The sequence below is a fragment of the Schistocerca serialis genome, chromosome 1, assembly GCF_023864345.2.
Source record: "Schistocerca serialis cubense isolate TAMUIC-IGC-003099 chromosome 1, iqSchSeri2.2, whole genome shotgun sequence".
Taxonomy (NCBI): Eukaryota; Metazoa; Arthropoda; class Insecta; order Orthoptera; family Acrididae; genus Schistocerca; species Schistocerca serialis.
The window spans coordinates 565,203,272-565,227,038 of NC_064638.1; the positions used below are offsets into that span (position 1 = coordinate 565,203,272).

Genomic DNA, 23,767 nt, shown 5'->3' on the forward strand with positions numbered 1-23,767 from the left:
ACCGCTCGGCCGGCAAAGTTTTTGTTGCTGGGGAGAAACACAGTATACTCAGTTCCGTACAACAAATATAGACATACCAACAATGGATGCAGCACATGAACAAGAGTCAATAAACAGTGTATAATGCTCGAAATTTTAGGGTGTACAAATCGATGAAAACTTGAACTGGAAGAAGCACGTTACTGAGCTGCTCAAGCAAGTAATTTCAGCTACTTTTGCTCTTCGTGTAACTGTTAGTCTTGGTACCAAACGAATCAGGCTCCTTTTATATTTTCTATATTTCCACTAAATAATGTCTTATGGAATAATTTTTTGGGGTATCTCAATCACTTAGGAAGAAAGTATTGATTCCACAAAAGCGAGCAGTAAGGAGTAATACACGGTGTTCATCCGCGGCCGCCATGTAGGTACCTCTTCAAGGAGTTAGACACTTTTAAGTGCATCGTCATAATACCTAGATTCGTTAATGAAATTCGTCTTAAATAATCCATCACAATTTTAGAAGAATAGTGATGTCCAGATTTTTGATCATTTGCCCAAAAACATGAAATGTTTGACAGGTAGCGAAGCATGTTGTAACTCTAACCTAAAACCATTTCTCATCTAAAACTTCTTCTATTCCATGGACATCTTTTTTATTTAAAAAGCGGTAGCCTGTAAAACAAGACCTACTTTTTAAGTATAGTTGGATGAATAGGACTAAAAAATAATATGTTCATTAATGTTAACATTAATCGCGTGTACATATACTGTAAACGGATTCGTTCTAAGTCATTTCGATAGGAGATATCGTTTAAATGATCTTTGGAACGTGCAACCTCCAACAGAAATTGATAAAGGTAGGCTAGATCCGCGTGGTAACAAACTTTAGTTCCTGTAATCTAAATTTCACGTACAATAACGGTTATGTGTTAAAAGTTAATTATTCTGACACTGATTGCTCCAAATAATCATCACGTTTCCATAAACTATAGTCGCAGAGCGAGAGTATACTCCAGTGACGTCTTCTAAAGTTCTACATCTGGGCGTACCGTATTGGCTCCCCGCGCAGACTGCTGGCGAAACGGTGTGACGTCGTTAGAAATACGGGAAGCGAGAAGCGGCGAGCGAGAACACTTCAACTGCATTGTAATGCAAGCAAATTCCCAGCCCCCTCTCCTGAAATAAATAGAATTCAGTAACGTGATAGCTATTCTTGTAGCTGGCTGTTTTGTAGTACTATGGGCAAATGTAGATGTCATTGTGCTATTGCTGAATGCAACAACGCTTTGCATAAAACTGCGGATGTCTTTTATCAACGATTTCCGAAAGATAGAGAACAACATCGAAAATGAGCGTCACGCTCTTAAAGATCTGAAACTGCTAATGTGAATAATGCAAGGATTTGACGAAAGTGACATATTAAAATTTGAAATGCAACTGCTGAGGAAGGAAAACTACACTCTGAAAAGAAGTAACAAGGTCCTGAAGCCAAGAGTTTGAAATATGTGGTCGAAGTAAATACATGTGATTCTTCTGCAATAAAACAACAAATAAGAGATAATATAAACAGCATTTTGTCTCGGTGTCTCACACCAGGCCAGTTTCGATCATGTCAGAAATAAAAAGTGGGCGAAGTGGGGCCCGAACGATATTGCTAATGCTTTCATCTTAAGAGTTTTTTCACCCAAAACTTGTACCTACTTGCGGAAAAAGAGCTATCCTTTTTCTTGCCGGTTAACACTTCAGAAATTGCCAACAATTCAAGTGCAGATTTAGAATTCTAAAAGTAGTTCTGGACCTTAGACGAGCTTATAGAGAACACACCAAAGCGCTTCCTTGAGGTTTGCTCTAACATTTATTGTGAAGAAATAGCAGTGCCTGCTGTCATTCCAGAAGGGTTTAATAATTTCAGTAAACTCTCCCTTTGGAACATGGTAGCTTCGTAAATCTCGACTTCCAGGCTAAACCAAGACTCTTTGGAGAAATTTTTTGTCTGAAATTCGTTGTCTGGCCGCATTTTACAACAGCCCAATACCTTTCGAAATAAAAAATTGAATACAGCTTCTAATATTGAAGACATCCCCTTATCGACAGATACATCCTTTATAGGCATGTTTCTCCAACAGAAGAGACTGAATAGGACTTCATGGAGATAATCAAACCATGTTCTTTACTAACGTAACTAGAGATATAACAGCTGATTTGGATTGTATTAATTCCTGGAAAAAATTGAAAATTTGTGGTAAGGTCTTATGGGATCAAACTGCTGAGGTCATCGGTCCCTAAGCCTACACACTACTTAATCTTACTTAAACGAAGTCACCCTATGGACAACACACACACCCATGCCCGAGAGACGACTCGAACCTCCGATGGGGGGACTAATTTCTGGGAACAAGAGCTAGATCTCTTGCTGTTTCCTAGTGATTAACCAACAACCAGTGGTGACTGGGAATCCCAAGATGCACTGAAATATCTTGCGGGTTACTTAGCATTTAAATGCAAGCACACTGAGATTTCCTAGCATTCAGTACCAGAAAAACGTCTCCAGGATTCAGATTACATCACCGGTAATAACCTCCAGAGGTGGGCTCACTTCTCTTTCAACAGACTGGTTCAATAAAATAAAGAAGTTTGAAGTAATGTTCTGCAGTTTTCAAGGGCGACATGTGATGCAAAAGTTAATTTCAACGTTTCCTGAAATGCATCACAAATTGGTTTCTCTCTTCGTAAGGGCAGTGAACCTTTATTAGAATAAGGGATCAGAACTTAAAAGCAAAAACAGAAATCATAAAGAATCTGGCCGCAAAGAAAAATCTTCAGTGTTGCGTCGTCACCGGCCTGAGGTACAGTGGGTATTTATGAACGCTGTAACATGTTCCAGTTTCTTGGAAGTGGCTATTATGATAACATACAAGTGTTAATGTCTTATAATTTTAGATGGTAGCTGTGCTTAGTAACGTGTGTCAGCAATTAACGACACACAGCTCATGAAGCTGGTGTTAAGCTCCCGCGGTAGTATTCCCGATGACGTCATACGCGTTAGCCAATAGCAACGTGACGCCCCGGAATGGCCTACCTGACTGTTTCTAGTTGCTTTGGTCTACACAGCAACCTCTAAAACATTCGTTGACTACAGTAAAAGGATTGGTAGATAACTTAAAAAACTGATGGACAGTGAACATTTGTAAGATGATACTAAGAAATTAAACCTCCCTAAACAACTCAGAAGCTTTAAGTTGATTTCCAAGTTTTTAAAAAAGTGAAAAGTAATTAATTCTTAGTACATTAACAGTAGTGAGTTACAGTTTTCACTGCAATAAAAAGCAGAAATGGGATTTTTCAATAAAGGAAAAAAATATTATCAGAACAGTAATATTTTTCACCGGAAGGTCCACCAAAGCGATTCCGTAGACACCTCCAGCCCTTCTTTAAACAAATTAGTTGGCTGGTAAAAATGGGGCGTGATTCGGAGTGGCTGTTAAAACACCTCCTACATAGAGAACGAGTATTTCTCACACAATAGATGCACAAAATGTATATTTCTGCGTGTCTAGCCGGGTCAACAATTAAATTTTACTGTACTAGGTGGTTCGTTGAAAAAGTAACTACTTTGACACTATTTTCACCAAGAAATTCCACGTATTTCTGTGCGAATCTAAATCTGTTCTAAATCTAAAGGTTGCTTCGAACACCGCAGTGTTTCAGCAGACACAGTCCCACTAGAGATAGTGTGCCTTGGCACCCCACCGACATCTCATCTGACTTGCCGTTTCTACGCGGCCTTACCGTTTAAGTGGACTTCACGGAACAGCTTCTCATTATTCATCACTGTCTAAGATGAAACTATAGTTCCTAGAACGCACTGAGGATCGAACACTCGACTTTCGGACTTGTATTCTAACGCTTCCGAACTTAGCCACGGGGTCGCACAATTTCTGTGCAGTTCTGTGAAAACGTCAACGCTCTACTGGCATTACTTTTCTAATTATAGATGTCACGTCTATTACTTTTGGACCTCGCGATTTTTATTCGAATAGCACTTACGACACTAGTGTAGGCGATATGACAACTACGTAAAACGATTAACCGTTTCTTCCCATTATGTTACGAGTACGACAAGAGAATACTAAATTTTTCACTTCTACGTCTCTGGCAATTCTATAAAGAAAACCACTGAAGTTTCCAATGTAATGCCTTTGTCGAGGCTCTAATCTGCTTTTAACCTTGAAAAGTATACGAATCAATTAACAGCATAGCCCAATAATATGACAGTGGACCGACTAACTACCGAAAATACACTTAGTTGCGCTCTGGTGAGAATGTTCCCTCGCCCGTACAGCCAATTCCGTTGTTCCCGTGGCGTCGACAGATATCTTGCCATTGGTAAACATCACACACACAGGAGTCTTTTGTGGCTGCACCGTGAATAAATGATGTATCCTAATACAGAGCGTGCATACATGATGCTAAATGACGTCAGGATTGTCTTCACCATATGCCGGTCATGCAGATGCGTGCTATATGGCGCTTCCACCAGCATTTCATTAGCCAACGGGTTGTACGCGCAACGTGGCACCTGTAATGAGGATCAGGTCAACAACCGTTACGGTTAAATCTCTGCTCGCTATGCATTACAAGCACTGAGGCAGTGATACGAACGGAAAACTAAACGTCGTCTCAGTTTCCGGTTAGTATCTAGCGAGTGTTAGCATCATCTTTAGGACACACAAGTCTGCGAAGTGTACCCGAATTCTGAAGTGTAATGTATGCATGTAGTCGTTGCAACCAAAACTAGTTCCACATATGACATATACAATTACGTAGTGATCAAGTTAATTTCTTTCGCTAGTGTGTCCTGGTGATACATCTTCAACAAATCAGCCGGCCGAAGTGGCCGTGCGGTTAAAGGCGCTGCACTCTGGAACCGCAAGACCGCTACGGTCGCAGGTTCGAATCCTGCCTCGGGCATGGATGTTTGTGATGTCCTTAGGTTAGTTAGGTTTAACTAGTTCTAAGTTCTAGGGGACTAATGACCTCAGCAGTTGAGTCCCATAGTGCTCAGAGCCATTTTTTTTTTCAACAAATCATACTTTTTAAAACGTTACGTTACTTGACTTCGACAATTTCAACACGGATATCTGACTTATGAGAGTTCCATCGCAACAGAAGTTCACATCCAAATCAGAAAACTGAACAACATTGTAAGGCATCTTCTCATGTAAACTGAGTTAAAGTGACAAACTACCTTCAACACAAATGTCATTGTGGTATAGCATAAGTGCTGGACAACTCCTGTCGGTCCGTTTTTCCCGCGATTTACTCATGGAATTTTTTTATTAATGGGATCAATGACGATAGTAATTCGGTACATGATGCTTGACTTCTAATATTTTCATCGTGACAGAATAATATAACCAAATGTGAATACTGACTTTTACTATCTGCTTCAGTAATGACTTTGTAGCCATGCAGTTGTTTACGGCTTCTTCAAATTACTAGGATAAAAAGTACTACAAACAGGATCGTAAACTGAGTATTGTTTTAAACTGAGTATTCTGAGATAAGGTAACAGCGGATATTTCAGGCGTACGAGGTCTTGAATGAGCTATTCCAGTTTGGAAAACAAGGCGTGTCGGTAAACTGCTCATAATAAAATCTGCCTGTCGCAGCGTTATTAGTGGGAAAACCTTGGAAAACAATACACAATTGTCTGTGAGGTTACCACAGTGGAGTTTGCCTCTGTTTGAAACTCATGGGTGACTGTCGAAGATGGAGCGTTACTAGTTGCGACATGCATTTAACGTACAACGCAGCAAGATGTAGTACCCGGCAAGCTGAAGGAACGTACAGAGAAAATTCATGCACCGGACTACATCCTTCTTGGAAGGCACTATACAAATTATTTGCTGGAACAATGGGCAACTGTTTGAAATTTAATTAATTTGGTTGAACCAACAGAAGGGAATATAGGGCACTGCGAGAGATGTGTGGTCGTCCCCTACACACGTACGAGTCTGTTGAACGTAATTAACATATAGAAGCCGGTCATTTAGCCGGAGAGTGTACTGAAGAGGGAACAAGCAGCGGTTGCAATGTGCTTCTTTGTAGTGTTGTATTACTTTTCAATTCTGGTGTGTGATACCGCGAACAGAGTAATGAATGCGTGTCCTTTAGCTGTGGAGTTAAAGAGTTGTAGCGAAAGTTGAGAGATAGTTGAGAACCGTGTATCACTGGCAAACGTAAAACGAAGAAGGATCTGTGAATGGACAGGCTACACAGACATGGAATGTTTTAAAGGGCAAGAGTAAGTACCGTACAGCCTTCCACAGCAGATCAAAATATTAGCGAAGTGCGTGAGGCACTTACGAAGTGTCTCAGTAAGCAGTGAAGCGGGAACGTCACGAGCAGCAGGGCACACGGTTCTTGAGAAACGTCTCCGTCAGCAACCGTCAGAGATGCAATTACTGCAAAAGCGCCCGGCGAACGACAAGCCACATTGCGCAGTATGTCCTTTAGACACACTTCATTGCAGTCAGGCAGAACGCCAATTTCTGTCACTAGTCTCTGCCAGCGACGAATCGACATACCGTGTTTCTGTAGATGTTTACACACTTCACTGAAGAATCTGGGAGCCAGAGAATCTATGCGTAACCACAATACAGGGTGTTTCAAAATTAATATACGGGTTTTAAGGTTTTGTAGCAAATGTTACATTCACTTTACAATTATAAATAATACACTAAATGAAAGAGAAACACAAACAGTTTTTCTTACAATTGCTCAGTGTGAACACCAATCACACATCGAGTCGTTAGGCTAGCTGTTCCGAAATCTTGATCAATGTGTCAGGGGTAACTGATGCAATAACACTGTTTCTGAAGCCGGGTAGATCAGCTGGTATCGGAGGCACATGCACATGACCGCATCAGATCGTGTGTCAACGTGGAGGTCATGCATAAAATGCTACGTCAACCGGTCCCTTGCGCCCAATCCACCGGTCGGATACAACGTCGTTTAACCAGTCGCGTAGTGAATTATGCCAGTGAGGCTGCGCACCATCTTGCTCCCAAATAAAGATGTGTTGTTCAGCTTCTTTCCATTGAGGCACGAGCCATAGCTGTGGCACATCAGTTACAGTTGATTCACCGAAAAAGGAAGGCCTATAAAGTTTCCGCGGCGATATTTCTTGGGGCTAAGCGTGAAACACTCGCACTCGTCCAACATGTTTTTCAGTCATTCTTTCTCATTCCATACTCTTCTCATTGCGCACAGGTATACAAACAAAACTGTTTGAGTTGCTCTTTCATTCGATGTATTATTTACAATAGTAAGTCGAACGTGATAAATGTTACAACGCCTTAAAATCGTATTTGTAGAACATCGTCGTAACACCAAGATCTGTGACGAATGGCAGATATCTTTAAAGCTGCATAAATGTAATGTAATACTTATAACAGAGAGAAAAGTCAGTAGTTGTTGTTGTGGTCTTCAGTCCTGAGACAGGTTTGATGCAACTCTCCATGCTACTCTATCCTGTGCAAGCTGCTTCATCTCCCAGTACCTACTGCAACCTACATCCTTCTGAATCTGCTTAGTGTATTCATCTCTTGGTCTCCTTCTACGATTTTTACCCTCCACGCTGCCCTCCAATACTAAATTGGTGATCCCTTGATGCCTCAGAACATGTCCTACCAACCGATCCCTTCTTCTGATCAAGTTGTGCCACAAACTTCTCTTCTCCCCAATCCTATTCAATACTTCCTCATTAGTTATGTGATCTACCCATCTAATCTTCAGCATTCTTCTGTAGCACCACATTTCGAAAGCTTCTATTCTCTTCTTGTCCAAACTATTTATCGTCCATGTTTCACTTCCATACATGGCTACACTCCATACAAATACTTTCAGAAATGACTTCCTGACACTTAAATCTACACTCGGTTTTAACAAATTTCTCTTCTTCAGAAACGCTTTCCTTGCCATTGCCAGTCTACATTTTATATCCTCTCTACTTCGACCATCATCAGTTATTTTGCTCCCCAAATAGCAAAACTCCTTTACTACTTTAAGTGTCTCATTTCCTAATGTAATTCCCTCAGCATCATCCGACTTAATTCGACTACATTCCATTATCCTTGTTTTGCTTTTGTTGATGTTCATCTTATATCCTCCTTTCAAGACACTGTCCATTCCATTCAACTGCTCTTCAAAGTCCTTTGCTGTCTCTGACAGAATTACAATGTCATCGGCAAACCTCAAAGTTTTTATTTCTTCTCCATGAATTTTAATACCTACCCCGAATTTTTCTTTTGTTTCCTTTACTGCTTGCTCAATATACAGATTGAACAACATCGGGGAGAGGCTACAACCCTGTCTTACTCCCTTCCCAACCACTGCTTCCCTTTCATGTCCCTCGACTCTTATAACTGCCATCTGGTTTCTGTACAAATTGTAAATAGCCTTTCGCTCCCTGTATTTTACCCCTGCCACCTTTAGAATTTGAAAGAGAGTATTCCAGTCAACATTGTCAAAAGCTTTCTCTAAGTCTACAAATGCTAGAAACGTAGGTTTGCCTTTCCTTAATCTTTCTTCTAAGATAAGTCGTAAGGTCAGTATTGCCTCACGTGTTCCAGTGTTTCTACGGAATCCAAACTGATCTTCCCCGAGGTTGGCTTCTACTAGTTTTTCCATTCGTTTGTAAAGAATTCGTGTTAGTATTTTGCAGCTGTGACTTATTAAACTGATAGTTCGGTAATTTTCACATCTGTCAACACCTGCTTTCTTTGGGATTGGAATTATTATATTCTTCTTGAAGTCTGAGGGTATTTCGCCTGTTCATACATCTTGCTCACCAGATGGTAGAGTTTTGTCAGGACTGACTCTCCCAAGGCCGTCAGTAGTTCTAATGGAATGTTGTCTACTCCGGGGGCCTTGTTTCGACTCAGGTCTTTCAGTGCTCTGTCAAACTCTTCACGCAGTATCATATCTCCCATTTCATCTTCATCTACATCCTCTTCCATTTCCATAATATTTTCCTCAAGTACATCGCCCTTGTATAGACCCTCTATATACTCCTTGGCTCTATATACTCCAGTAGTATATAATTAAAATATTAGCGGGACGTCAAATCTATTAGCACTTATGCATAAAGAGCTGGTTTACGGCCCATGCTAGACAAGCCGCCGCTTGGCGCGTCACGCTTAGAGGGGTGCCAGACGCGTATCACAATTAGTAGAGATCGCTTGAGGTGTCAAGCACAGGGTGCGGAGGGGGAGGCGAAGCGCCAGGAGCGTCCAAATGCAAAAAATTTTGTAGGCCTACAGTGCGTATCGCAATTAGTACCGAAAACTGAGACGGGTGAAAGTGTACGAGGGATAAAGGGTAGAGGTGAGGCGCCAATGGTTTCTCGCTTGTGTGGAAATATGTTCTCTAACCGGCCCTTTAGTTATAATACAAAGGCTGGATTTGAAATGGAACGGTCACATACAATCAGTATTAAGGAAAGCAAAAGGAAGACAGACTTGTTGCAAGGGTTCTGGGAAAATGCAATGAATCTATAAAGAAAATCGCATACAAGATAGCAGTTCAAATGGTTCAAATGGCTCTGAGCACTATGGGACTTAACATCTGAGGTCATCAGTCCCCTAGAACTTAGAACTACTTACACCTAAATTACCTAAGGACATCACACACATCCATGCCCGAGGCAGGATTCGAACCTGCGACCGTAGCGGTCGCTCGGTTCCAGACTGCAGCGCCTAGAACCGCACGGCCACCACGGCCGGCCCAAATAGCAGTCCAAGCAGTTTTATTGTTCCAGTAGTTGGAGTCTATGAAGTAGGAATGGCAATAGCCATCGAACGATTTCAGACACGCACTGCTAGGTCAGAAAGACACGGGAAACATAAATGAGAATCCTCAGAAGAAAGACGATATAGCTTTCACGAAAACTGGTAGGATAAATTTAGAGAACCGGTATTCGTAGAAAACTTTGCGACCATTATGCTGCCACCGACGTTTATTTCGCGTGGGGATCATGAGAATAGTATAAGAGAATCTAGGGAGAACAGAGGCATGCAAACAGTCAATTTTGGTCTCTCAGAACCGGAATAGAGTAGGAAAGAGGTGACCCAGTCGTACATACCAAGCTGGACGTCACATGACATGACGTTAGCCTGAGTATAGCGCCAAATGGGGCTCACCCTGCAACTCGTGGCAGTTGAAGGAACGCTAAAAAAATGGCTCTGAGCACTATGGGACTTAACATCTGTGGTCATCAGTCCCCTAGAACTTAGAACTACTTAAACCTAACTAACCAAGGACATCACACACATCCATGCCCGAGGCAGGATTCGAACCTGCGACCGTAGCAGTCGCGCGGTTCCGGACTGCGCGCCTAGAACCGCTAGACCACCGCGGCCGGCAAACGCTAAAAGACATTGTGTGTCAATCAGTGAGCAGTTACGGTGTACGGTGGTGGTATTCTGCATTACAGCATGCCCTAGAGACAGCATTTGGATGCCACCACACGGGGAAGAAACATAGGGAAACTTGGAAGTAGGACAAAATGCGACGAGTGTAGTCTAGGAGTTTGGTATTACCCAGCGCAGTGTTTCGAGTGCATGGGAAGCGTTCCGAAACACAGGCACTGCCGCCCGAAGAAGTGGAGGCCGTTTGTGCAAGACGCAAGAAGGGAGCCACGTCCAACAGCGGGTGCATTTGCAACTGCAGTTAACAGGACTGCGAGGAACGCAGTCTCACGCTCCACTGCGGCACGTCTACTGCATGGTTGCGATCCCCTTGTCCGACGACCGGTACTTTGTATTCCGTTGACATTCACACATCGGTAGTACTGAAACTTCCTGGCAAATTAAAACTGTGTGCCGGACCGAGACTCGAACTCAGGACCTTCGGCTTTCGCGGGCAAGCTCTCTACCAACTGAGCTACCCAAGCACGACTCACGCTCCTACCTTCCAAACTTCACAGAAGCTCTCCTGCGAACCTTGCAGAACTAACACTTCTGGAAGAAAGGATATTGCGGAGACATGGCTTAGCCACAGCCTGGGGGATGTTTCTAGAATGAAATTTTCACTCTAGAGTGGAGTGTGCGCTAATATGAAACATCCTGGCAGATTGAAACTGTGTGCCGGACCGAGACTCGAACTCAGGACCTTTGCCTTCGGCGGGCAAGTGCTCTACCAACTGAGCTACCCAGGCACGACTCACGCCCCGTCCTCACAGCTTTAATTCCGCCAGTACCTCGTCTCCTACCTTCGCAGGAGAGCTTCTGTGAAGTTTGGAAGGTAGGAGACGAGGTACTGGCGGAATTAAAGCTGTGAGGACGGGGCGTGAGTCGTGCTTGGGTAGCTCAGTTGGTAGAGCACTTGCCCGCGAAAGGCAAAGGCCCCGAGTTCGAGTCTCGGTCCGGCAGGAAGTTTCATATCAGCGTACACTCCGCTGTAGAGTGAAAATTTCATTCTATCGGTAGTACTGTTTGCGATGGTGCCAAGAGGATACAGACTCGACCAACGAGGAGTGGGATCGCGTGCTCTTCTCAGATGAGAGCAGATTCAATCTAAATAGTTATTCTGGGCGTGCCCTTATATGGTGAGAAGAGCGGTGGAAGGGGGGGGGGGGGAGGTGGACGTAATGTTGGACACGATCATTTTATTAGTCCAGGTGTTATGGTGCGCGGAGACACAATGTTGCATGGTCGTACTCGCCTCCAAATCTCTGATCACGGTACGCCCACCGGTCAACGGTATTGTGACACTGTACTCCTTTCCCATGTGCGTCTTCACCGGGGTGCATCGGCCCCGACTTCATTTTCATGAACGGCATGTGCGACCGCGTCTAAGAGCGGAGGTGGAGGAGCTCTTACAAACAGAGGATACCTGGACTCGCCCGCCCGTTTTCCCGACATAAGTATCGTAGACCACGTGTGTGGTACGTTGGGGAGACGTACTGCAGCACCAACGACCGTCCAGCATTTCTCAGTCGCGGTGGTGGAGGAATGGAACGGTCCATCATAATAACTCCTTACCAGCCTTGTGGCCTGCGTGGCAGCACACTGCACAGCATGCATTGCTGTGCGCGGTGATGACACACCTTTCTAAGAAACATGTATGTTCTTTCGTGATGTCCAGGTGACCATCATAAATAGCAGTGTAACTACTGAATTTGAATAAAAGTGTCATTTGTATTAGTCGCATTGCGTATTTCTTTCAGTTAACTTCCATACTATAACGTAGCAGTTATTTCTAAGTATGTCCCAAGTTTCATCGAGCTACGTTACTCGGCAGTGACACGTCATGCGAAACTTATTTTGTTCCTTAAATTTTGCAAACTGTGTTCATACGTAAATATAGATCTCCTGGTAATTGAGACTGCTGGATCTCTTGGTAACTGAGACTGGTGCGACCATTCTTGACTTCTTCACTAGTCTCGAAAGCTATGCAAAAGTCTACACCAACGCATTCAACACAAATGGCTTCGACGAGGAAAGGCAATGACATGACTAGATTTATGATACAATAAAGAAAGGCGATAACAGTATCATCTCGCCTTCCTGATATTCCGCCATTTTCATCTGAAATTTATCTAAGATATTCCTAACCATTTTTGTAAACATGAAAATTGATCTACTACAGTCTCTGCAAAACAAAGGTGATACGAAAACAAATGCTTTGAAACTTGTGTCTCGAAAACAGGCCACTGCTACGGCGTTCATGTGCCGATTGGATTATTTTCCGGAGAATCTTCCGCTAACGAATAGTGGAAATTCTGGCGGCAGACAGTACATGTTTACGAGCTTAAGTTTCTTTGCGTCGTTGTATTCCTTATCGACCCATGTCACATGAAAGCGTACAGACCATTTGTGGACGCTAGTTATTACACGCTACGCCTGTAGCACTGCTACCGGCCGAGCGGCGCCGATGTGCGGGTTTGTTTCATCCCCTACGAACTTGCGATAGCATTCACCTTTCTTTCTCAAGATTAACGCGAAGATTGGTTTGAACACTTCAACGCTTTACTAGGCGTGGTCCTATTGCAAGCGGTATGCCGTTACCTTCCTCTGACCCTTGTCCTGACGTGCCCAGCCATTTACAGGGAGACTTAAGTTGAAGATGGATTCCTCCGAGCCATGAAGTAACACTGTATTTTTCACGGTATTCAACCCTGCCTGAAGTGGAATGAGTAATAAGTAGTAGATAAAAGTTCTTGGGCTAACTATGGATCCTACCAGACCCACTGGCACTTCACCAATAAGTCACACGGTTAATGCACACAATTTGCAAAAAGATGTATGCTTTGTGTCAAACTATTGTCTAGCAAAATCATAGTTCGCAGAACAGACGAGAAACGTACATATACATAATATAATTTAAAGTCCCCCGTCGCGGTTTCATGTATGTATGGAAAGACTAACCTCAGGACCCACTGTATGGATTTTGATGCAATTTTTAAAAATGTTCAAATGTGTGTGAAATCCTATGGGACTTAACTGCTAAGGTCATCAGTCCCTAAGCTTACACACTACTTAATCTAAATTATCCTAAGGACAAACACAGACACCCATTCCCGAGGGAGGACTCGAACCTCCCCCGGGACCAGCCGCACAGTCCACGACAGCAGCGCCTTAGACCGCGCGGCAACGAAGGCTGGCAACGGCAGGGAGAGCGGTGAGATGACCACATTGTCATCCATATCAGCATCCAGTGACCCCTATCGCCTAAGGATGACACGGCGTACTGTCGATACCTTTGGGACTTCCGAGGCCTACTCGAAAAGAGTTAGTAGTTCAGTTATGCCAGACAGTCGACTTCCGAGGCCTACTCGAACAGAGTTAGTAGCTTGGTTATCCCAGACAAGTCGTCCGGCCGTAGATACTTAGTGCTACCTGTGCAAAGCCGTGACAGATCGCTGGTTTGTTACATTTTTTATCTTCATCGCATATCATTCTTGTCGTGGTAATGAAGTATTTACTACAACCAGAAACTAAAACATTAGCGATTGCGCGACTGAAGAAAGATTAATACAGAGGGTGTTACAGAAAGGTACGACCATACTATCAAAACACATAGAAAAGAAAATACGCTAACGAGCCAAAACGTTTAGGACGACTGCCCACCGCAAAATTGAATGCAGCCTGGTGGTGTTGCGAGCATGTCAGGCGATAAGGAAAGTACATAAGGAAAACAGAGACGAATGGGAGATAATGTAGCGGCGATACGGGCCGCAAATGGGAATATCCACTGCCGTAAACGACTTTGACAAAGGATAGATTGTTACGACCCTTCGCGTGGGAAGGAGCATCTCGAAAATGGAAAGTGGTTGAAGGCCTGTGAAAGGACGAGTAGGCGATCTGACGATAGAGTGGTGCAGGCACGTGTTTCGGAGTACACCGTTCATAGCACATCGTTGAACATGCAGTTTCGCAGCAGACGGCCCTCGCGTGTTCTCATGTTGGCCCGACGACGTCATCAGTTACGACTGCAGTGGACACGAAATAATTTAGATTGCACCGTGGATCAATAAAAAATTAGTTTCCTGGTCACATGAATCACTTGGTCGTAGCTAATGTCTGGATTCGCTCTCATCTAGGCAAACGGATGCTCGAAACATGCTCGCGGCAGGCCATTGGGGGCAATATTATGCTACGGGGAGCATTGACCTGGGCTTCCATTGGATCTGTAGTAGTAGTCGAAAGCACTATGGCAGCTGTGGGCTACGCGAGCATCATGCCGGACCACTTGCACCTCTTCACGCTTAATGCCTTCGCCGACGGCGATAGCATCTTCCAGCAGCATATCGTCTCAGAAGACCAGAATGTTGGTACAGTGGTTTCCGGAGCGTGATAGTGAACAAATGCTGATGTTTCGGATATCAAATTCACTTTACCTGAACCCGATGGAACATATCCGGTACGCTACTGGACGCCTGCTCTCGGCCCCTGCAAAACGCCGGCCCGCCGTTTACGGACATTGCGTGACTTGTGCATATATATCTGATGCCACACAGATTCGGAAACCTACAACAGGCCTGTTGAGTCCATGACACGTCGAATCGCTGCTGTACTGCGTTCCAAACGTGAACTAACATGGTATTAAACTGGTGATCGTTTTGGCTCATCAGTGTATCTTAGATGGGCATGCGTCCCGAACGCTTTATTTCCACGTTAGATGGTTCTCATGGCTCTGAGCACTATCGGACTTAACTTCTGAGGTCATCAGAACTTAGAACTACTTAAACCTAGCTAACCTAAGGACATCACACACATCAATGTCCGAGGCAGGATTCAAACCTGCGACCGTAGCAGTCACGCGTGTCCGGACTGATGCGCCTAGAACCGCTCGGCCACAGCGGCCGGCTTCCATGTTAGAACAACCCCACTTTCTTCAACTCTTCACAGCACACGAATCACGGGAATGATACCGGAACAGAGCATACCAGCACACCACATGCTACTCTTTATTACGTGAAATGTTCATAATGCCCTCCGTTACTTTGACACATGCATCAATGCGCCATTGCATTGAATCCCAGACGTATCCCTCCATTACTGCGTATGGTTTCGTAATCTTACACATTACCGACGCGAAGACACACTGTACCTTGTAACGCGGTCTGATACACAAGAACTTTCAAACGTCTCACATATAAATGTCAAGTGGATATAGGTCCGGAGAATATGGACGCCAGAACAATTGGTCCACCCCTTCCTACCCATCGGTCTCGGAATCTGTTGTTTATAAACTGACGAGTATCACTACTGAAAAAGAATTCGGAGGAGCTTCACCTTGTATGTAGTACAACTTTCACTGCACTGATAAAGAAACATTTTCCAGCACATGAGGTAAGTATTCTACACGAGATAATTGTTACTTGGTCGATTAAGTAGGGACGAAAGAACGTGAGATGCATGAAACAGTCACAACAACTCTGGTCCGGATATTGACGGAAAATCTCTTCATGTAAGAAAGAGGTTAATATTGTATGCTGGTAATTTCTGTTTCTAATTGTTTCCCGCGATTAACGCCTTAGGAGGAGCTGTAGAAACGTTTTGGCATAAAAATAGACGGTTTCTATTTAACTTACTACCTTGTTCTGCGGGTGAAGAATGTGTTCTGAGTGTCTGCCCATATCTTTATGAAACGCTGAATAATGTGGGGAGGAAAAAATACTTCATTTGTTTTAGTGACTATGAAATCATTGCCCCCTGTAATAAGAAAAATAACATTAGCCTGTTATTACTTCAAAGCGAATACATAGGCGCGAGAATTAAACAACGCGATAGCTAGTACTAAATGGCTAACCTGGAGCACATACCAGTTGTAGGATGCTTGTCTAACGGCAGCTGGGGCAAAAAAATTGATTTTCGATATTTCATACGGTTATTGGCCGAATTTGAAAATTTAAAACGCTTTCACAATCTACTCATTAGGAGGTATAATCTTACATTGGCAGCACACCTCACGGCGCGTAAATTACCCAGGATATATTTATCCAGTATTTGAGAACGAGAGCACTTAGCGACTTCCAACAAACTTTACACATAATTTCAAGCCTTTAGGAAACTTTCTCTCCCTGACAACCCCCACATTTTCGCTGTTCACGCAGTAACACTTCAGCATGAGGTCTGACTTCTTAACATATTACTTCTTCACTGCTAACTCTATTCGCAACACATTTCGCAGGCACTATCCACATATACCTCTGAATCTACCTGCATAATTATATCAATTTACGAGGGTGTTCAATAAGTAATGCTGCACTTTTTTTCTGAAAGTACATTGGTTTTAGTCTGGATTGCAATAGATTACATTTTTCTCCACTCTTTTAGCTACATAATCCTATTTTTCAACATAATCTGCGTTCAATGCGACGGCCTTATGCCAGCTTACTGGGAGGGCCCGTATGACTGCGTGATATCATTCCACTGGCCGTTGTCGGAGCCAACGTCTTGCTCTATCAGCAACCTCCCCATCATTCACGTACTGTTTCCCGCGGAAGGCATCCTTCATTGGGCCAAACAGAAGGAAGTCGGAAGGTGCGAGATCCGGACTGTACGGTGGATGAGAAAGAACAGTCTAATGAGGTTTTGTGAGTGTTCTCGGGTGTGCAGAGTTGTGTGAGGCCTCCAGCTATCATGGAGAAGAATTTCGTTTGCATTTTTGTGGCGACAAACACGCTGACGTCGTTTCTTCAGTTCCCTCAGGGTACCATAATACACTTCAGAGTTGATCGTTGCACCATGAGGGAGGACATTAAACAAAATAACCCCTTCAGATTCCCAAAGGTCTATCACCATGACTTTATCGGCTGACGATGTGGCTTTGAACTTTTTCTTCGGAGGAGGGGTGGTGTGGTGCTATTCCATGAACTGCCATATTGTTTCCGATTCTAAGTGATGAACCCTTGTTTCATCGCATGTGACGATTTTCCACAAAAAGTTGTCACGATCAGCCTCGTAACGCGCATTCAATTCCGCACAGGCGGTCCTTCGTTGCTCTTTATGGTCTTCAGTTATGTGGCGAGGAACGCAGCAGGCACACACGTCTGGGTAGCCCAGCTGGTGCACGAATGTGTCACCACTACCAACAGAGAAGTCCAGTTGAGCAGCGAGGTGTTTGTGGTCCATCAATCACCTTGAAAATGATGGAAAAGTTCTATGAATATGATATAGATCTGCATTTCCTATTCATCGACTTCAAACAAGCCTTTGACAGCATAAATCGGCAAGAACTATACAGAGTACTGAAAGAAGTTGGTATATGTGCTAAATTAATAAGACTAATCAGAACGACAATGACAGAGACAAGGGCAAAGGTAAAGGTCCTTAGCAGAACAAGTGAAAGCTTTGACTGTAATAAAGGTGTGAAGCAAGGGCATAGTCTCTCCACTGTCCTATTCAATATAGCCCTGCATAGTGTAGTAAATAAAATCATCAAAAGAGGCACCATATTTATGAAAACTAGCCAGATATATGCATACGCTGATGACTTGCTATGGTAGGAAGAAATACCAATACACTCCTAGAAACATACCGGGCAATCGAAACAGAAGTCTTAAAAATTGGCCTCATATTAAATTAAAACAAAACAAAATATATGTTAATGTCACAATCTGAGGCCAGAAGAACCCGTAAAAACCTAAATATCAATTGGAAATGCTTCAATGGAGTGTCCTCTTTTACATACTTGGGAGCCCTAATAACAAATGATAACAGTGTTGGAAAGACTATAAGGGAAAGAATACAAGCAGGAAACAGAGCTTACTTTGCAAATGTGCAACTTTTCAAAAATAGCCTTATTACAAGAAAAACTAAACTGCTAATATATAATTCCCTAGTCCGCCCAGTTACCACACACGGCTCAGAGGTATGGACGTTGACAGAACACAATAAAAATTCACTAAGAACTAGTGAGCGGAAAATACTACGCAAAATCTATGGGCCAATTAGGGAGGAAGAAGGCTGGAGAATACGCTACAATGCCGAATTACAAGCGTTAATACAAGGCAGGGACATAGTAAAATTTGTGAAATCACAACGAATACGATGGCTAGACACTTGGAGAGAATGGCAGAGGATAGAATTCCAAAGAAAATGATGAAAGGTATGATCCATTCAGTTAGGCGAAAAGGGAGACCTAGAAGAAGATGGATCGACGAGGTAATAATGGATATCACCAGTATGGGAGTCCGGGGGTGCAAAAGAGCAGCAAATAACCGAGAAGTGTGGAGGAAGATTGTTGAAGACGCCAAGGCTCACCAAGGGCTGTAGCGCTACTGAAGAAGAGGAGAAGATCACCTCGAAAAGAGTGTCGGTACATTCCAACATTGAAGGAGTCACGAGATCGGACACGTTTGCGCAACAATGTTGTGATGATGAGAGACGCTTCGCCCAACGATTCATCATGCTTTATTCGCTGCCAGGTCTCCGTAGACATTGTGCAAGCGCCTACGAATATCTGCGATGCTCTAGTTTTCCGCCAAAAGAAACTCGATGACACCTCTTTGCTTGGAATGCACCTCCCTTATAGATGCCATTTTGAAGGCTACGTATTGTGCAGCCACCTATCGCAACTTCAAGAAAGACTAAATCCAGAATATTTCACAATGTCCCACAATAAATTCCGCGTTTTTTCAACCGAAGTAGGCTGAGAAAAAAAAATGCGTTCCATTGCTTTCCGAAAGCCACCTATACAACGACAGTTCGGAAGATAAGACGTTTTATACACTGGATTTGATACTTTAGAGACTCGGAGACATGTGTTTACAGGTTGGTAACTGCTACTTATGTCTACAAATGTAACGAGTACACGGAGCCGCTACACGTCTACAAATGTAACGGGTACACGGAGCCGCTACATAACAAATATCTGCCTCTGCAGCTGGTGTTCCTATACAGGTCACGAATAAAATTTTTATAACCACAATCTGATCAGCAAGGGAATGATTTGATGTGGCCTACAGTTAGTGACCATCATACCTATGAAATGAAAATGCACTACTCGTGGAATAACACAACCAGCCTGGTGCTAGACAATAGGACTACGCCAAGCGCAGTCACCAGATTTCACTCTCCCCTTCATTTTTATAATACCTCATAGGAATTTTATTAATTTTCTATCCTGCCTTCTCTTATTTTCAGATCTGTCATCATGCGACGATTGCAAGCCGGACCGCAGTACGAACTGACTCAGTGAAACAGTTTCGAAGAAGAGAACTTTAATATTTTGGTCTTCTCTCCGTCATCCTTCGTTTCTATGCCATAATGATCATTGACATTCTTGATATATATCCTTTATCTATCTACTGATTTAACATAACACGTCAACTTCTTAGAGTTTTCTGCTAGCTCGGCATGGAGAAATTTATTTTCCAATTCGTTCAAATCTTTACGCATGATAATATTTACGCTGATTTTGGTTACGCTTAAATCAGAAGCGAAGCTCTCTTTGCCTTCGTAGCAGCTGTCGAATCAAGCTGAGTCTTTCCCATCTGTAACAATTTTTCTCCTCACATACCTGTCTAAGGCACACAGCACAATACTTCAGAACTAGATCATTTTATACTCAACACAATCATTCTCAGAGACGAATGTCTGACGTTGGCTGCTCTGGTAATCTGAAATCTGTTTGTTGTCAAATTTAGTGAGCAGAAATACCTACATGCCTATTTTCACTTGTAGTCAGCTATCACTGATTCCCTGGTAAGTTCACTGATTAACTGCACTATGTAACTTTACGATAAGACATTCAGAGAAGTTTCACAGCATTTCCTGTCCTTACCACCAGCTCTAATCACGTGACTCTCCCAGTCCTATGTTTGGATTGTGAACAATTGTCATTGGCTCATATAAACGTACAGTCAAATGCAAGCACTATGGAGTCTGTTTCAGAGAGTAACGCAGATAGTCTGTTTGCCAAGGTTTTCAGTATGCTTCCTATACTGCAGGATCAGGCGAGGTCTTCGACCCGTTGCAGCATCCAAACCGTAACGCTGTGGAGAAGCCATTACACGAGAGCGAACTACCGAAAGTGGATAAAACGTGTTACAACCGTCGTGAGCCGTAAAACGCCTCACTGGCATCACCGCTTTATTTGGCACGTTTAACAGCTCGTATTCAGCGATCAACGTTCCCGGAAGCGGAAAGACCTGCTTTGACCACGGTTCCAGCCAGCTCATCCGTCGAGTTACGGCGGTTATCTGATCTACTTCCAAATGTTCGATTACCTTAATGTTCCGCTTCACGAACTTGGCTCACGAACACACACAATGTATAAGAGTGAGGTCGTTCTTTCGTCGAGCAAGTGTTGATAGCAAATGAAAAATGAAGTACCTATCGACTTCACAAAATTGTGCCAGGTTGTAGACTGCATATCAGTCTTCACCAGGATAAGTAATGCTACTGGAGTAATGCCCCTTAAACTCTGCATCTCTCTAATAGTATCATACACCCTGATTAAGGCCAATTCAAAAAGTGACAGGAAAGTTGGTTCATCACTTCACAGTATGGCAAGGTCAACAACCCAAAACTCTTGGTCTTGGTAGACTCTTGCTGAGTATTGTTTCAGTATGTGGTTTATTTCTATGTAGCAGACTTAAACACATCTGTAAATTTTGCGTTCCGGCTCGATATAAAGCGGCAACCCTGAAATTGAGGGCTTATACACACTGAAGTTCTTTTCTGTGATGATTCTTGAGTCTTTCCTGGTATCTTCTTTGTATATTCAGGAATATTGTCACGCAGCGCTGGAACGGATTGCTCAACCAATCTATCGTCAACACATGCGGCGGCTGTGTTGAGAAAAGACAATTTAAACAAATTGAATCTCCAATCACGGTTCACGAGCTGTCACAGAGCATGACAAACCATGTTCATCACTTGACGGAGAAAAAAATGGAAGTAATGTTTCTGTTTTATTATATACCTGATTTTTCGGCTAACGAGACAATGCTAGACCCGATACAGCGCTACCTACTCTGGAAACTATTGACAAAGAGGGTTGGGAGCTCCTGCCTCACCCTCTTTACAGCCCCGAGCATGCCTGATTGGGTTTTTAATCTACTAGGTTCCTTGAAAGACGCTTTGTGTTGCATCAAGTCAACGGCAACGAAGAGTTAAAGAGAAAAGTACAAAATTGGCTTCCAGATCAAGATAGGAAGTTCTTCTCTGAGTGGATAAGAAGACTAGTAAGAAAATGGGGGAAGTGGATATAAGCTAGTGGTTACTACCTGGAAAATAGACAAAAACTATACTGATTTAATGAACCATTTTTGCTGTACAGTTGTCTGTTTAATTATTGAGTGACCGTCATATTTTGGGAACTTACATGGCAGTCTTTGGAAGCGAGGAAATATAGTCTCCACCATTCCCTGTTGGGTGAATTTATAGAACCTGTATTCGAGGAAGACTGACCGGCTATGTTGCAGCCACCATTGTATATCTCATGTACGATGGCACATACACTGTCGTTTTTCCTCAGACAATAGCCGAATGATATGACCGGCCGGATTTCTGAGCGCGTTGAAAAGCCGTTTCCAGGATACGGCGAGGCGAGCCAGCCCCGGATCGAATGCGCCTCAAGGATTAAGCACGAGGAATGGGGAATGGGGAGCCGGCCAGCCTGGGTTTTCGACATCCAGCTAGCTAAGTCCCGAGCCGTTACCTACGTCCTGCCTCAGATACACGCAACGCAAACATTTAGAAAACGTTCTTATACTTGACCATGAGATTTACTCTGGACGCAGACAGATGCTGTCCCATGGGGAGTGGCGGCGACAGAAAGGGCATCGGTCGTCGACCATCACAGGCATTGTCTCAATCCATATCACACTGCCGACCCCGTAGAATAAACGGGGAAAGATACGCGAACGGAATAGCACAGAAATTCGGTAATGCTGGTGCGATTAATCCTCCGCCATGGACTATACAGTGGCTGCAGGAGTACTCGTATATATGTAGATGTACAGGGTAGTTATAATTAACTTTCGCTACCTGAGTGGGCCACCAATACAAACGAGTAATTGTAGGACAACGAAACTTTGTGGAAGCATTAGTAAGGACATGCAGAAGACAAATAATAAATAAACCACTGAAAGAAATAATTTTAATTTCCACAGAAGAGGGTAAAATTTGTTAATCGCGTACCATGTTTGCTTTCCAGGTTACAAACGTTGCTCAATGTGACGACCATCTGCATCAGCGACAGCCTTGAACTGCACCAGAGATAGCTCTGCTGCTGCCCAAAACAACGGGGGGTCAGGGAATGTTCCGTTGTCGTCTACTTGTTGAAGATCGCACACTGTGTCCAGCATTCTGCATCAGCGACAGCCTTGAACTGCACCAGAGATAGCTCTGCTGCTGCCCGAAACAACGGGGGGGTCAGGGAATGTTCCGTTGTCGTCTACTTGTTGAAGATCGCACACTGTGTCCAGCATTCTCAGCCCTTGACAATGGTAACTTCTTCAACACTGTCTGGCGCGATTGGCCGTCGGCTTCTCCCAGGAGAACTTGCCAAGACGCCACTTAATTCGAATTTCCAAACGATGCTCTTCAAGTCCGGTACTGAAAGAGAACCTCTCCGTATTCATTTAACGCGTCAGTGCTTGCGAAGAGTAGCAACTGTATTGCTGTTGTTTTGATAAAACAACATTACGAATAAACCCCCGCTCAATTTGTCCATACCCGTGTTGACACTCTGCACCTGTAATTCAAACTGAAGCATGTGTTTCAACTACGTCGGCGTACCAGTGCCAGCGCCTAAAGGCAAATCATGAGACGAACAGTACTTATAACGCAAATGCTGCAGCGCACAGTCTGAGTATCATTTCTATAGAGTTGGGTGCCTATGTGGTAAATACGAGTTTGCCTTCTACACTGGCTCAGGCAGCGGAAGTTCAATTATAACCACCCTGTACCGGTACACTTGCCGCTCGCTCATAAAAACGGGAATATTTCGGGGTTCATACCTCGGGTTCTATTGGTGATAGAAAATTACAGTCGAGTGTTTTGGATACCGCTCCGGCTAGGGACCATTTGTATACGAAACACAACGGTCATCTTAGTGTCACTGTCGACCTGTACAGGGTCAAAATATGAGTATTACACACTTCTTCCCACTGAGGCAAATGGAACAAATCGGTTGGTTAATTTTGTATTTGATGTGGTTTATGTGGGCCTTAAGGGACTCATGGAGCCATCATTAATTCATAGTCGTTTCCTTAGAAAAGCACCAAAACAGGCTTTTTACCATTTTTTCGTACCAAAAGCGA

The 23,767-nt window shown here is 43.5% G+C and overlaps 1 protein-coding gene and 1 non-coding gene across 2 annotated transcripts in view; one reads left to right on the forward strand and one right to left on the reverse strand.

Moving 5' to 3' along the window:
• The window catches only part of LOC126416061 (serine/threonine-protein kinase S6KL), a 221,394-nt gene that overhangs the window by 61,148 nt on the left and 136,479 nt on the right, over positions 1-23,767 (reverse strand). The gene's annotated exons all lie outside the window — the stretch shown is intronic.
• On the forward strand, positions 11,343-11,417 carry Trnas-cga (transfer RNA serine (anticodon CGA)). Its single transcript has one exon. It is a non-coding gene; the product is annotated as a tRNA-Ser (tRNA).